The sequence below is a fragment of the Sceloporus occidentalis genome, unplaced genomic scaffold (assembly GCF_023333645.1).
Source record: "Sceloporus occidentalis isolate IW3139 unplaced genomic scaffold, rSceOcc1.0.p SCAF_1, whole genome shotgun sequence".
Taxonomy (NCBI): Eukaryota; Metazoa; Chordata; class Lepidosauria; order Squamata; family Phrynosomatidae; genus Sceloporus; species Sceloporus occidentalis.
Genome location: NW_028316981.1, coordinates 9,920,407 through 9,935,807, shown reverse-complemented (window position 1 = coordinate 9,935,807; position 15,401 = coordinate 9,920,407). Strand labels below are relative to the sequence as shown.

The 15,401-nt window shown below is 46.2% G+C and overlaps 1 pseudogene across 1 annotated transcript; it reads left to right on the top strand.

Annotated features, from left to right (window-relative positions):
• Positions 1-2,611: 2,611 nt before the first annotated feature.
• On the top strand, positions 2,612-13,641 carry LOC149320670 (uncharacterized; annotated as a pseudogene). Its single transcript, XR_016279315.1, has 5 exons — positions 2,612-3,189; positions 4,267-4,784; positions 6,173-6,256; positions 6,983-7,103; positions 8,283-13,641. The product of XR_016279315.1 is annotated as an uncharacterized LOC149320670 (transcript).
• The last annotated feature ends 1,760 nt before the right edge of the window (positions 13,642-15,401 follow it).

Below are 15,401 nucleotides of genomic sequence, written 5' to 3'. Positions count from 1 at the left end.
CAGGAAATCTCAATCAAATCATCCCCGACAGATGGCCATCCAGCCTCTGCTTATTGTCATATTGAGGAGGGAGCAAGCTTGTTTTCTGCTGCTCCAGACTAGGACCCAGAACAATGGATCCAAGCTCCAGGAAAAGAGATTCCACCTCAACATTAGGAGGAACTTCCTGACAGTAAGGTCTGTTCGACGGTGGAAGACGCTCCCTCAGAGAGTGGTGGAGTCTCCCTCCTTGGAGGTCTTTAAACAGATGCTGGATGGCCATCTGTCAGCTATGCTTTGATGGAGAGTTCCTGCATGGCAGAAGGAGGTTGGACTGGATGGCACTTGGGGTCTCTTCCAACTCTCTCTCTATATATATACATATATATATATATATATATATATATATATGCATGTGTATATGTGTGTGTGTATATATATGTGTGTGTGTGTGTGTATGTGTATCTACATATGTGCATTTGTATATATGTGCATGTGCATCTATGCGTACGTGTGTGTGTGTGTGTGTGTGTGTGGACTATCACTTTGAAGACCAGGTTATGATTCCCTGCTGGGTCACAGAAACCCACTTGGTGACCTTTGGGTGAGTTACATCCTCTCAGCCCCAGACAACAAGAATAATATGTCTGTGTATCTATGTGTGTGTGTCCCTTTGTCTCTGTGTATCTATCTGGCAGAGTTCACTACAGTTGTGTGACTCAATTAATGGCAAAAGAAAACAGCTATCAACTGTCACTAATTATTTTCATGGACCTCTCACTATTTGTTCCCCCAACATGCCCCTGGGCTGAGCAATTTCCCGGTCTCCCCTCTGAGTCCTATGCATGGCTGGCATAGAAAGGGGGATTCTGTGGGGCCTGGGGGGGGGGGAGACTGAGGCAACAGAGAGTGCCTCCCTTCCTTTCCTCCCTTACTTTGCTTTCTTCCTCCTTTCCTCCTTCCTTCCTTCCTTCCTCCCTTCCCTCCCTCCAGAGGCCCCTTTACTTTCCTTCCTTCCCTCCCTCCAGAGAGACCCCTTTGCTTTCTTCCCCTTCCTCCTCTTCCTTCCTTCCTTCCTTTCCTTCCTCCAGAGAGGCCCCTCCCTCCCTCCCTCCCTTTCCTTCCTCCCTCCCTCTCCTTCCTTCCTCCTTCCCTCCCTCCAGAGAGGCCCCTCCCTCCCTCCCTCCCTCCAGAGAGGCCTCTTCCTTCCTTCCTCCTTCCCTCCCTCCAGAGAGGCCCCTTCCTTCCTCCTTCCCTCCCTCCAGAGAGACCCCTTCCTTCCTCCCTTCCTCCCTTTCCTTCCTTCCTTCCTTCCTTCCTCCTTCCCTCCCTCCAGAGAGGCCTCTTCCTTCCTTCCTCTCTCCCTCCCTCCCCTCCCTCCCTCCCTCCCTTCCTTCCTTCCCTCCCTCCCTCCCGAGAGGCCCCCTCCTTCCTTCCTTCCTTCTTCCTTCCCTCCCTCCAGAGAGACCCCTCCCGAGAGGCCCCTTCCTTCCTTCCTTCCTTCCTTCCTTCCTTCCTTCCTTCCTTCCCTCCTTCCTTCCTCCCTCCCTCCCTCCCTCTCCTTCCTTCCTTCCTTCCTTCCTTCCTTCCTTCCTTCCTTCCTCCCTCCCTTTCTTTCCTCCCTTTCCTTCCTTCCTCCTTCCCTCCCTCCAGAGAGACCCCTTCCTTCCTCCCTCCCTTTCTTTCCTTCCTTCCTTCCTCCTTCCCTCCCTCCAGAGAGGCCTCTTCCTTCCTTCCTTCCTTCCTTCCTTCCTTCCTTCCTTCGTTCCCTCCCTCCTTCCCTCCCTCCAGAGAGGCCCCTTTGCTCCCCTCCCTTCCCCAGAGAAAGAGGGTCCTCCAGGAGGAAACCGAGTCCTGCCTAGAAGGGCCCCTCTCCTTCCGGGTTCCCCGCAGAGCCTCTCTAGGAACCTCCTCTCGCTCTCCTTCGGTCTCGCGGCCGGAAGGGGCGGGGCCAGGGCCTAGAGCGGCCCCTCCAGCTTCCTCTGTTGGGCTGCAGGTGGGAGGCTGGAGGAAGGAGCCCTCCCTCAGGAGAAGAGCCATAGAGTTGGGAGGGACCCCTCCCCAAGGGCCATCCAGCCCAGCCTTATTCTGCCATGCAGGAACTCCCTGTCAAAGCCTCCCCTTTAAGCCTCTGCTCAGAGGCCTCCACCTCTTTGAGCTGGAGACAGGAGTAGTCCAGCTGGGGCCTGACCAAAGCAGGACAGAGTGGCCCTATTGCTTCCCTTGCTCTAGGCCCTGTATTTCCATTGCTGCAGCCTAGAATCGCATTGGCCTTTTTAGCTGCCGCATCACACCGTTGGCTCACCTTCAGCCGATTGGTCAGACAGCTCTTCCTTGGGAGGCTGCTCCTGGGCTCCTGGTGTGGAAGCGCATTGGGGGAAAGAGGTTCCTGTGGGGTCCAGGATGGTTTGCGCCAAGGTAACTGCTCAGTTTCATTCAGGCCTGGGTTTGTTGGGGGCGTCGATTTAGATTATTTTAAATCTTTGTATATTTAGCATCATAGAGTTGGAAGAGACCGCAAGGGCCATCCAGTCCAACCCCATTCTGCCATGCAGGAAATCCAAATCAAAGCATCCCTGACAGATGGCCATCCAGCATAGAATCATAGATATGTACATGCTGAATTGTTATGAGGAACGCTGTGAAAAGGCTGGGGGCAAAGTCGGGGCGTGCGTCATGTGGAGACATCATCATCATCATCATCATCATTATTATTATTGACTTATACCCCACTCTTCAGCCAAGGCTATCAGAGCGGCTTACAATTTGTAATCCTTAATGGCCGGTGTGCAGAGCGCCTGAATTAATGCACATCCAGGATGCCTTCTGACAGGGCTAAGGGCAAAACCACCCTCGCCTCTGAATCCATCTACACCAAGGCAATCTTAGCTATGTAGAGTTGGGTACCTTGGAGGTAGGGCTAGAGCTGGTCTGCTTAAGGACCCCCAAACCCTTTGTTTAGTGTGCTAGTCAAGATCTGAGCGTCCTCCGCGTCACTTTAGACTTTGATTTAGCTCCGACCCTCAGCCGCTTTCCCAGTCTCTTTCATAGGGCTTGGCTCCTGAAACCTCCATTCATCATAAGGAGCAGCCTCAGGCCTCTTGTCTATAGCCACAGCTAATCCCTGGATTCCTGAGCTTCTTGGGTGTTTATCTCAGGAACATCTTTGGGAGCTGGCGAGGTTTAGACTGCAGAAGAGAAGGTTAAGAGGTGATATGATAGCCCTGTTTAAATACTTTTTAATTTATTTATTTATTTATTTATATAGCGCTATAGATTTGCACACTGCTGTACATAAAAACAATAAATATAAAAGAGTAAACCTGCCTATGGCGTACAATCTTAACAAGGGATGCCATATTGAGGAGGGAGCAAGCTTGTTTTCTCTTGCTCCAGAGAACAGGGCATGGAATAATGGATGTAAACTGCAGGAAAAGAGATTCCTCCTCAACATTAGGAGGAACTTCCTGACAGTCCTTAAGACTGGGGTCTAAGTGAGTGGAGAAGAGTCTTTCTGGGCCCATGAGGGAGTTAGGTTTTGGAACCAATATGTATATATGAAATCCTACCCTCAAGGGGTGTGCTATCTTGTAAGGTAACAAAGACCCAGGAATGAACATTGGGATTCTGGGCAAAAGCAGTCATTGGATGAGGACAGCCCCAGGCTGGATGGAGAGGGCTGTTGGCGGGCAGGTGGACCAAGTTGGCTTCTCCTTCGTCTCCTGGTGCAAGAGGAAAGGGCAAAGGGCCTGGGCTGAGGAAGGAGTCAGAGCCCCCATTGAGCTTGGATTGCAGCATTACCTGGGTCATAATCTCAGTCTCCACTCCTTTCTCATGGGAAATACACCTGGGATTCCAAAGGTCTTCTTGTGACCTCTTAAGAACATGTTGGCTCCAGATAAGAAAACATGGAGACCCTAAATACAACGTGGCGTGTTCATGGGATTCCACCTTGTCCTTTACGTCAAGCAGAAAAATGTCTCGTAAGCACTGTAGAAAGATTAAAAAACAACACTATTGCTGCTGACAGAGATGGGCTTACAAAAGGAAAGGTACCAAAAAGGGATGCTAATAGGGACAGAGCAAGTGGAAGATGCTACATTGTAAATGTGTGTAATAGTCTTGGTTTCTGGTTATCCTCATTGTCGCATTTTTGAGAGGGAGATAACATTTTGAACGTACAGACACAAGAACTACTTTCTAGCTTGGATTTAGCTGTAAAATATCTCCTTTTCTCAAGAGGGTCTTCAGAACAGATCATTCACAGGATATTTGTTTTCTTTGCAGACCTTGGTGTTTCTGGCAATTTCACCTGAGACAGAATCTAGTAAAAGAGGAACATGGCTTTTTGGCATGTTGGAAAATTCCTGGCTGCATCGATGCTAAACTAAGACTCAGTCTGCTATAATTTAGGGGAAGATTTCACGTTGGTCATCTAAGGACAAAAGAAAAGAGCCATGCTTCTGTTTGGAGGAACCATACAAAAGAGCTTGGGTGAGAAAATATTCTGTTCTGAGGTCCAGCGCCAGCACTTCAGGCAGTTTGTCTTCCAGGAGGAGGCTTTGGGGCCCCGGGAGGTTTGCAGCCAGCTCCACAATCTCTGCTGCCAGTGGCTGAAGCCAGAGAGACACACCAAGGCTGAGATGATGGACCTGGTGATCCTGGAGCAGTTCCTGGCCGTCCTTCCCCCAGAGATGGGGAGCTGGGTTCGAGAGTGTGGAGCGGAGACAACCTCTCAAGCAGTGGCCTTGGCAGAGGCCTTCCTCCTGAGCCAGGCAGAGGAGGAGAAGCAGGGAGAGGAGCAGGTGAGCTCATTTGGAGCAGCTATTATTATTATTATTATTATTATTATTATTATTATTTTAAAGATTTTGAAATAATTTCAGCAAACACAGTCTTCTTAATGCAGAAAAGAAAGAAGGACCTCTGATCAGTCAAACAGCAGATCAAATACAGCCTGTGTTGATGGTATTATCTTTTCTCAGAAGACACCATCTTGACTGTATTGCAAAATGCATTAACATCCAAAATCCACAAAACACTGATACCTTTGATTGGCCAACCAAAATGCACAATATACATGAGGAAAGCTTTCAGAGCTCCACTGGCTTCTTCATCAGGTAAAGGTGTTAAGAATCATACAGGATAATTTTTTTAAAAATGGCTATGTTAGTCTCAGGTTGTTTTTGATGTTCTTGGGGGTATATCTATGCAAGCCCTTCCCTCCTCCTGGCTGCCTGGCACTGGGAACAAAGCCTTTCAAAGTCCATGAGCTAACATTTAAATTCCATTAGCAAGGTCTTCTGACATCCCAGATATCTCCACCTTTTATGAGCTAAAAGCCCTTTTTGTTATTTACAGAACATTAAATCTCTCAAGACAAGCCTTCATAGTTTTGAATTTTCAATAAAAAGAAACCTCCATGGTTTTGCATCTTGAAGGTATCATGGTTTTGTAGATTTTGGATGTTATTGTACCCAGAAGAAGCCGTTTGTAACCAGATTACTGACTCGATTTGGTTAGAGGAAACCTGTGCCTGCCTTTATAAACAGGTTTGGCAGTTACTGATTCAGTTTCAGGCCCAGTTCAATGGGCTGATTATGTCCTGTAAAGTTCCATTTGGAGGACGAAGAGGAGCAGATGAAGTCATTTCATCCTGGTCCTCTTTTGAAAATTCCTGAACAAACTGACGCTTAATGTGAACAATAAAATAGAGTATATAAAGCAATCTCGTAGCACCTTTGGACTAACTGAGAAAGAAATTGTAATCAATTTTGGTAGACTTGATATAGACGTAGTCTATGAAAGCTCATGATACAACTTATTTCGCACAGTTAGGCTCAAAGATGCTAGAAGATCCATTTGCACACTCATATTTCAGACTTGCATGCCTAGGTCTCTGAAGAAAAAGGGGCTGCTAGTCAGACAAAAGGCCGATCAGAGAATAGGGATGCAACCTGTGTTGGGTGGGATGATCTTTCCCCAGAAGACACAGGGTTACAGGGAACCGGTGACTCCCCTTTTAAGCAGGTTTGGTGGTTATTGATTCAGGATAATGTAAATCTAGCTACCACTTCCCAGGTTGTTTTCTAGAAAGCATCTACAATGGGGATAATGCCGCACAAGGTCTTTCCTCTTCGTTTCCTAATTCTTGTCTCTTCACCCTCCCTTCCCATTTCTGCTTCTGCTGCAGGACTTGTTTGTGAAAGAGATGGCTGAGAAGGAGAAGTGTCCTTTTGAATCCAGTCAAAGGCAGCAGCCGGAGTGGATCACACAGGTCAGAGAAGGAATGTCCTCCTCAATGAGTAAGGGCTAAGAGGGTAATTGCTTGTTTGACTCCCTCTTCTCAAATATGTCTGAAATATCTGGACTCCATCAATTGCTGCACTTGAAACATTTTGTATAGGCTAACTAGCACTTTGGAATTACAGGCATACCTCAAGTTAACAAAGCCTCTGACAGTAAAGTATATTTTACAAGGACTTTGTTATGTTGTATTAGCCTTCTTTTTTCCCTCATCCTCTTTGTAGCTAGGTTTTTTAGCAACATTGGCACTAGAAGGATGGTGAAGGAGGATGGAAGAAGATCAGACTTCCATTATCCAGTTACAGTAGCATGTCTGCAGAAAACAATGCAATAAAGCCGGATGTGAGAAATGGTGTATGTTACATTTGCACATGTAGGAGGGACTGGAAGAAGAGAAAGGCGTTAGAAATACTCTCTATCCTTTTTTCTTCCTCCCAGGAGGCGGAATAAAGGCTGGATCTATGAGTACAAACACATCTCTTGATCCTCCTGGATTCAAAACAGCTTCTCAAGTGAGCCATGGAAGGCGTGGGCTGGGTCCCCATCTCCCTTTGACTGCAACCTGGTCCCCACAGAATTTTGTCCTTTCCTTTTGCTTCTATCACAAGTTGCCACTGTAAGGGGCTTGTGGATAGCATCTTGTAAGCATTTCAGTTTTCTTGAGCAATATGAAAGAATTAATTTTCTCTTTCTGCAGGTGACCTTTGAGGAGGTGGCTGTGGATTTCACAGAGGAGGAGTGGGCCCTGCTGGATCCAGGCCAAAGGGCCTTTCATTGGGACGTGATGGAGGAGATTCTGGGGACCCTGTCCTCTCTGAGTAAGGCTCCCTCTTTCTTGTGATTGTGCTACTTACGAGTGCTGAAAAATGACTGGCAGTTCTTCTTCAGTCTTAATAGATTAAAGCAGACTGAGTGGTTTTCTTTCAGCTTTGCTGATATTTTTATCCTTTCTTCCCAGAAAGGCCTTCAGTAGCAGATTTGGTAAAAATCACAGAACTCCTGAGCATGGACCACTGGGAGGAGTGTTGGGGGTCTCACTAGCGGTATCCCCCTGCAAGGGCCTGCTTTGCCTCCTCCAATTGCCACTGTGGCCCCATCCAACCACCATTAAAAATGAAATGAAAGATTAGATTGTTAAAGTCAAGTGAGAAGATGGAAAGAGAAAGCTGCCACATTTTGGTTCCTTGCTCCCACTAAGTCCTGTTCCTCCCACTGAATCCTCCAATGGATATAGAGAGAGAACCTTCCAGGGAGGGGAGGGGAGGACTTGGAGGAAGTGGCTGCCATTACTTGCCCTGATCTTCTTGCCAAAAGACGGAGAAAGCCAAGCCCTGGTGTGGAGGCAAGGGCTAGTTATGGTAACCTTTAGGTGAACCTGCCATGGGATTTTTATCAAGATTTGTTCAAAGGCAGTTTGTCATTGCCTTCCTCTGAGGCTGAGAGGGTGTGACCTGCCCAAGGCCACCCAGTTCGTTTGTATCCTGGTCTCCAGGAATCCTAGTCCCGTTAGATAGCAAGGGATTTTCACATGCTCTCAGTATAAGAACAAATTTAGGAACCAACTATACAAAACTGAATTAGATAATGAAGGTACAGTTGGAGGTACAGTTTGCCAATTATTTAAGAGACACCATTTTACTCTTCTATTGTATTTAATGGGACGTGAGTAACCCCAGCTGATAGCAGTGGCGTTCTGTACCTACTCTGTACTTTGCTGTCTGGATATTTTAGGATTAGAAATTCCAAACATTTTTTAAAAATTTATTAGGACACTAGTATAGTCAGCCCTTGGTATCTGTGGTGCTTCTGTTCTGGACATCCCCTACAAACACATGAATGGGTAAAAAAAATCTGGACCTCAACTCCAGTTTTTCCCAATTTCAGATAGATCTCATGTGTGCCGCCATTGGGGAGAATGGGGTGGGGCCATCTGTTGATGCTTCAATCTGCAGATGACAAGAGAGGTATATCTTCTGAGTACTTTCTCTCCCTTCCAGACAGTGATGGACAACTGAAAGAGTACAATGGGAAATCATGCCAAACATTGATGCAGAGAGTCCAATGCAAACAGGTAAAAGAGAAGGAAAGAAAAAGTGACATTGAAAACAAGTGGAGGACCCCACACTCTTCTCCAAAAGATGATGTTTCTGGAACCCCAATCAAAGGAAAAATACAGAAACAAAAGGAAAGAAATAACTATGTTCATCTTGCACATGACAGAAATTTCAGCTCTAAAACAAGCCTTACTCTTCACAGGAAAATTCAGACAAAAGAGAAATGGTTCAAAGGTGGTGAGTGTGAAAACAGCTCCAGTGTTCTTCCACTTACAAATATTTACAGAAGAATGAGACCATTCAAATGCTTGGAGTGTGGAAAACATTTCACTCAGAAGACAACCCTCAACTATCATCAAGTAGCTCACAGAAGAGAGAAACCATTTAAATGCCTGATGTGTGGAAAAGGTTTCATTGCGAAAAGTGACCTCATTCATCATCAATCAATTCATACAGGGGAAAAAACCTTTAAATGCCAGGAGTGTGGGAAAGGTTTTGCTCGGAAGATACACCTCTCTTGTCATCAAGCAATTCACACAGGAGTGAGGCCATTTAAATGCCTGGAGTGTGGAAAAAGTTATATTCAGAAGATACAGCTCACTTATCATCAAAAAACCCACACAGGAGAGAAACCATTTAAATGCCTGGAGTGTGGGAAAGACTTCACTCAGAACACAGGCCTTACTCGTCACCAAGTAACTCACACAGGAGAGAAACCATTTAAATGCCTGGAGTGTGGGAAAGACTTCACTCAGAAGACAGGCCTTACTCGTCACCAAGTAACTCACACAGGAGAGAAACCATTTAAATGCCTGGAGTGTGGGAAAGACTTCACTCAGAAGACAGGCCTCACTCGTCACCAAGTAACTCACACAGGAGAGAAACCATTTAAATGCCTGAAGTGTGGAAAAAGTTATATTCAGAAGATACAGCTCACTTATCATCAAAAAACCCACACAGGAGAGAAACCATTTAAATGCTTGGAGTGTGGGAAATGTTTCATTTTGAAAAGAGACTTCACACGTCACCAAACAACTCACACAGGAGAGAAACCATTTAAATGCCTGGAGTGTGGGAAAGACTTCACTCAGAAGACAGGCCTCACTCGTCACCAAATAACTCATACAGGAGAGAAACCATTTAAATGCCTGGAGTGTGAAAAAAGTTATACTAGGAAGACACAGCTCACCTATCATAAAAAAAACTCACACGGAAGAAAAACCATTTAAATGCCTGGAGTGTGGAAAATGTTTCACTCAGAAGATATACCTCTCTTGTCATCAAGCAAATCACACAGGAGAGAGGCCATTTAAATGCCTGGAGTGTGGAAAAAGTTATATTCAGAAGATACAGCTCACCTATCACCAAAAAACTCACACAGGAGAGAAACCATTTCAATGCCTGGAGTGTGGGAAACGTTTCATTGTGAAAAGAGACTTCACTCGTCACCAAGCAATTCACACAGGAGAGAAACCATTTCAATGCCTGGAGTGTGAGAAACGTTTCATTGTGAAAAGAGACTTCACTCGTCACCAAGCAATTCACACAGGAGAGAAACCATTTCAATGCCTTGAGTGTGGAAAATGCTTCACTCAGAAGACAATCCTCACTCATCACCAATTAACTCACAAAGGAGAGAAACCCTTTAAATGCCTGGAGTGTGGAAAAGGTTATATTCAAAAGATAAACCTCACTAATCATCAAAAAACTCACACAGGAGAGAAACCCTTTCAATGCCTGGAGTGTGGAAAAGGTTATATTCAAAAAATACACCTCACTAATCATCAAAAAACTCACACAGGAGAGAAACTGTTTAAATGTCTGGAGTGTGGAAAAGGCTTCACTCAGAAGACAACCCTCACTAATCATCAAAAAACTCACACAGGAGAGAAACCCTTTAAATGCCTGGAGTGTGGAAAAGGCTTCACTCAGAAGGCAACCCTCACTTGTCACCAAGTAATTCACACAGGAGAGAAACCCTTTAAATGCCTGGAATGTGGAAACAGTTTTGCTCGAAAGACAGACCTCAGTCGTCACCAAGCAACTCATACAGGAGAGAAACCCTTTAAATGCCTGGAGTGTGGGAAAAATTATACTAGGAAGACACAGCTCACCTATCATCAAAAAACTCACACAGAAGAGAAACCATTTAAACCCCCATGACTAGGGCTCAGCCCCGGCTCACTCCCACTATCAGGTTCTTCCGGTCCTGCTCTCAAGCGGCCGAATGTCTTTGGAAAAAGTCCAGGGAGCCAGTCGATTTCATTCATTATAAATTCATCCTTTTATCTTTTTCATGCACTCTGTTTATGGCAAAACAAAACTATTATAAATCTTTGATCTGCGCTAATGAGAGGCACCTGCAGCGTTTGTTTTCCTGCTTCAATACACTACTAAAACCTTCCTCTCCCCCTGTCTTCTCGTTTTCCCCCACTGACTTCGCCAACTACTTCATCACAAAAGTCACTACTATCCGATCTGAAATAGTTCCTCCTGATTTGCCACCTACCACTAATCTGGTACCTTCTACTAATAAATTCTCTGTGTTTCCCCCTGTTTCTCTGGATGAACTCTCTATGCTGCTAAACTCTTCCAAACCTACAACCTGTTCTCTTGATCCTATTCCCTCCCGTCTCCTAATCTCTATAGCCCCTTCTCTCGCTCTCTCTGTGGGTTCATTCCCTTCGGACTTCAAACATGCATTCGTTTCCCCAATTCTGAAGAAACCCTCTCTCAACCCCTCTTCTTTGTTTAGCTATCGTCCAATTTCTCTTCTTCCTTTTCTTTGTAAGGTCCTGTAACGGGTAGTTTATTCTCGCTTATTGAGTGTCTTGAAGCCAACTCCATCCTGGACCCTTTCCAGTCTTGTTTCCGCCCATGGCACTCGGTAAACTCATCCGTTCTTTTGGTTTCTCCTGTCATCTGTACGCCGATGACACTCAGCTGTATCTCTCCACCCCTGACCTTTCGACAGGGCTTGAACAGCAAGTTTCCTCTTGTTCGACTGCCATCTCTCAGTGGATGCGGCTTCGGTGCTTGAAGCTCAACATACCTAAGACTGAGCTTCTTGTCTTTCCACCTAAACCCACCCTTCAATATTCCTTTTCTGTTTCTGTCGACGACACTTCTATTCATCCGGTTCATCAAACCCGCAGTCTTGGCTTCATTTTTTACTCTTCTCTGTCATTTATTCCCCAGATCCAGGCTACCGCCAAGGCCTGTAGATTCTTTCTGTGCAACATTGCCAAGATCCATCCATTCCTCTCAGCCTCTACTGCCAAGTCTCTAGTCCATGCCCTAGTGGTGTCACGATTAGATTATTGTAACCGTCTTCTGACAGGGCTTCCTCTCTCTCTCACCTCCATCCTTTAATCTCTGTCCAGCATTCAGCTGCCTGTAAGTGGGCGGGGCAGACGCTGCTGGTTGCATGCTGGGGGAAAATGAGAAAGTTCCCTCCAAGGCCCCACACGTGGGAAACAAACTTGCACGGTGACTGCCGTTGCAACAGTAAACTTTAATGAAACCAGGAAAACACCCTCTTCCGCAGTGAACAGTCAAATCTCAACTCAAACGTCTCCACCACTTTTCCCCTTAGTCCAACTCTGGTCTTTAAGGCCATGGGATGGCGTCTTCAGGTTCCACGCGGCCTGCGTCTCGGGCCCGGCGGCTCCCCAAATGCTTCTCTAAGGGCTCACATTCGGCCTTCTCCCAGTCTCGAGGCACAGGCCCTTGCTCCCACTGTTCGCCCTTTGGGTCCCACCATTCGTCCTCCAAGTCTCTCTCCTCCAGCTGACCCCACTCCCCTTCGTCAGAGTACGTGAAGTCTCCCTCCTCCCGGGGGTTCCTCAGCTTTACCTCCTTATGAGGGCCTCGCCTCCTGCAACCCATCCTCAACTGAAGGGACACAGGGATGCCCTCCCGTCTAGGGCTCCGAGTAACCTGCTCTGTCCCTCTCACATCCGCCACTCCCCGACCTCCTCTTCCGCAACTTCTCCCTCTCCCCGCGCATCTCTGTTCCTGCCCTTTTATCCCTCCAGTGTCTGGCCGTTCCTCCCTCTCTGGCTCTGCCCCTGGGGCCATCCCTCCTTCTTCCTCCACCTGGCCACATTCAGCCCTCCCAACTCTCCCATCAGCTGGGCCCCCCTCACTACACCGTATTATCACATCCGCTTGCTGCTTTGACCATGTTTCTCCTCTTTTCTCCTCCCTTCGTTGGCTCCCCTTCTTCCACATCAAAGCCCTCCAGGGACTGGCCTCTCCTTACTTATCTGACCTTCTTTCTCTTTACATTCCTACTCGTACCCTCCGCTCTGGTAGTCAAGGTCTCCTGTCCCACCATAAGATTGACACTGCCCTGTCCCGGATTCGTCCCTTCTCACTTGCTGTCCCTTACTCCTGGAACCTTCTTCCCCCACATGCGCACCTCAGCACTTCTCTAACCTGTTTCAAAATTGAGTTATATTGTTTAGAGAAGCGTTCCCAGGGGTGAGCCCCTCTCTGCCCCAGGATGCCTCGTTTTAACTATCCATTAAGAAGAAGAGCCTTCCCTCCAGTCCATCTCCCTTGGTCCAGGCCTCAGAGGTAGAGAAGAGCTGCTGGACCTGATACCCTTCCCCACCACCGTTCCCTTCTCCTTTTGTGCTGTGTCTTTTTAGAATGTAAGCCTGAGGGCAGGGAAACTTCTAATTAAAAAGATTGTATGTACAGCGCTGTGTAAATTTACAGCGCTTTCTAAATAAAGGTTAATAGTAATAATAATAATAATAATAATAATAATAATAATAATAAATGCTTGGAGTGTGGAAAGAGTTTCATTGTGAAAAGGGACTTCACTCATCACCAAGCAACTCACACAGGAGAGAAACCCTTTAAATGGCAGTAAACTGCGTTCTGTGCAATCATGAAGGCCACATGATCATAGAGTAGTCTCTGACAACGTTGGCTCTTTGACTTAGTAATCAACATGAGGACTGCCACCTATGGTCTGACACGACTTGACAACCTTGTCAACGGGGAATACCTTTACCTTTACTTGGAAAACATTTCACTCGAAAGACAAAATTCAGTCATCATCAAAAATCTCACATAGGAGAGAAACCATTTCAGTCCCAGAAATGTGGAAAATGGTATATTCAGAAAACATTCCTCACTCGTCATAAATCACACAAGAGAAAAGGAGTTTAAATGCAAAAACAATTAAAGATATTTGACTATTTAAAATTGCTGTGCTCTCCAGATGATTGGAAATGTTTTGTTTTTATTTCAAGTGTGCACATTGTTAGTTTGAATAAATTTGAATAGAACGTTTGATAAAAACATGTTGAACTCCTCTAAAGGAGACTCCACTAAACTCCGAAGGAGTGTGTTCCACAGCCCTAATGTTGAGGTGGAATCTCTTTTCTTGTAGCTTGCATCCATTGCTCCGGGTCCTAGTCTCTGGAGCAAGTGAAAACAAGTCACCTCCCTCCTCAGTATGGCATCCCTTCAAGTATTTAAACGGGCTATCATATCACCTCTTAACCTTCTCTTCTCCAGGCTAAACATCCCCAGCTCCTTAAGTCGTTCCTCATAGGACATGGTTTCTAGACCTTTCACCATTTTACTTGCCCTCCTTTGGACACGTTCCAGTTTTTCAACATCCTTTTTGAACTGTGGCGCCCAGAACTGGACACAATATTCCAGGTGGGGCCTGACCAAAGCAGAATAGAGTGGCACTATTACTTCCCTTGATCTAGATAAGATACTTTTACTGATGCAGCCTTAAATTGCATTGGCCTTTTTAGCTGCCACATCACACTGTTCACTCATGTTCAGCTTGTGGTCTACTTGGACTCCCAGATCCCTTTCACACGTAGTCTTGTTCAGCCATGTGTCTCCCATCCTATATCTGTGCATTTTATTTTTCCGCCCTAAGTGCAGTACCTTGCATTTCTCCCTGTTGAAGTTCATTTTGTTAGCTGTGGCCCAACTTTCTAGTTTATTCAGGTCATCTTGAATGTTGATCCTGTCTTCTGGAGTGTTAGCTACTCCTCCTAATTTGGTGTCATCTGCAAATTTGATAAGAATGCTCCCAATTCTGTCATCCAAGTTGTTGATAAAGATGTTGAATAGCACTGGGCCCAGGACAGAGCCCTGTGGGACCCCACTGGTCACTTACCTCCAGGATGAAAAGGAGCCATTGTTGAGCACCCTTTGCGTTCGGTCAGTCAACCAATTAAAAATCCATGTAACAGTTGCCTTGTCTACCCCACTTTTTATAAGCTTGTTTACAAGAATGTCATGGGGAACCGTTTATTGGAGGAGGAAGATGCCGACCTGGCCTGTTTTACGGAAACCTTGCTGGGTGTAGATAGTAGTGTAACCTGGGCTAAAGCCCTCCCAGCCGGATATGGCATCAAGAAGCAGGTTAGGGAAAGTGGGCGAGGGGGGGTTGCCTTGTTCCATAAAAGTAACATCACTCTGTGTCAGAATGAAGAACCTGTACCATAGACAATCAACCAGTCTGTCTTGTGATGAATAAGCAGAACTTTATTGATAGCTCCAAGATCAGTAATTCAACTCCATTCAGCTTTTAAGCTGAGACTGACACCCTCCCACACACACACACACAAAAGCAGTACACCCTCCCCCGTTGCTTCTATCCCTTTATGCTCTAAGTTTGCATTCCAAGCCACTGAGAGAGGCCTGCAAGGACACCAGATAACAGCCATCTGGCACCACTCAGCTCCTATGTAGCTACACTATACTAGCCATAGCAAAAGCATCCCAACCTCCAGCATCCCCACGCACATAAAACATATAACTGATAGAATACTAGCAAGCATTCTAATACTCTGACCAGGAAACCTGTCTGGAAAACAGTTCACATTGAGTGCATCTACCTGACCTCGAAGGCTAGAGACAGACTGGGGATTCTGTTGGTCTACCATCCACCCCGTTGCCTTATAGACTCCCTGGCTGAGCTGACACAGCTGGTCTCGGAGGTGGTGCTGGAGTCTCCCAGGCTTCTTGTCCTGGGGGTCCTCAACATCCCCTTCAAGGCTGGCTCATTAGATCTGGCAG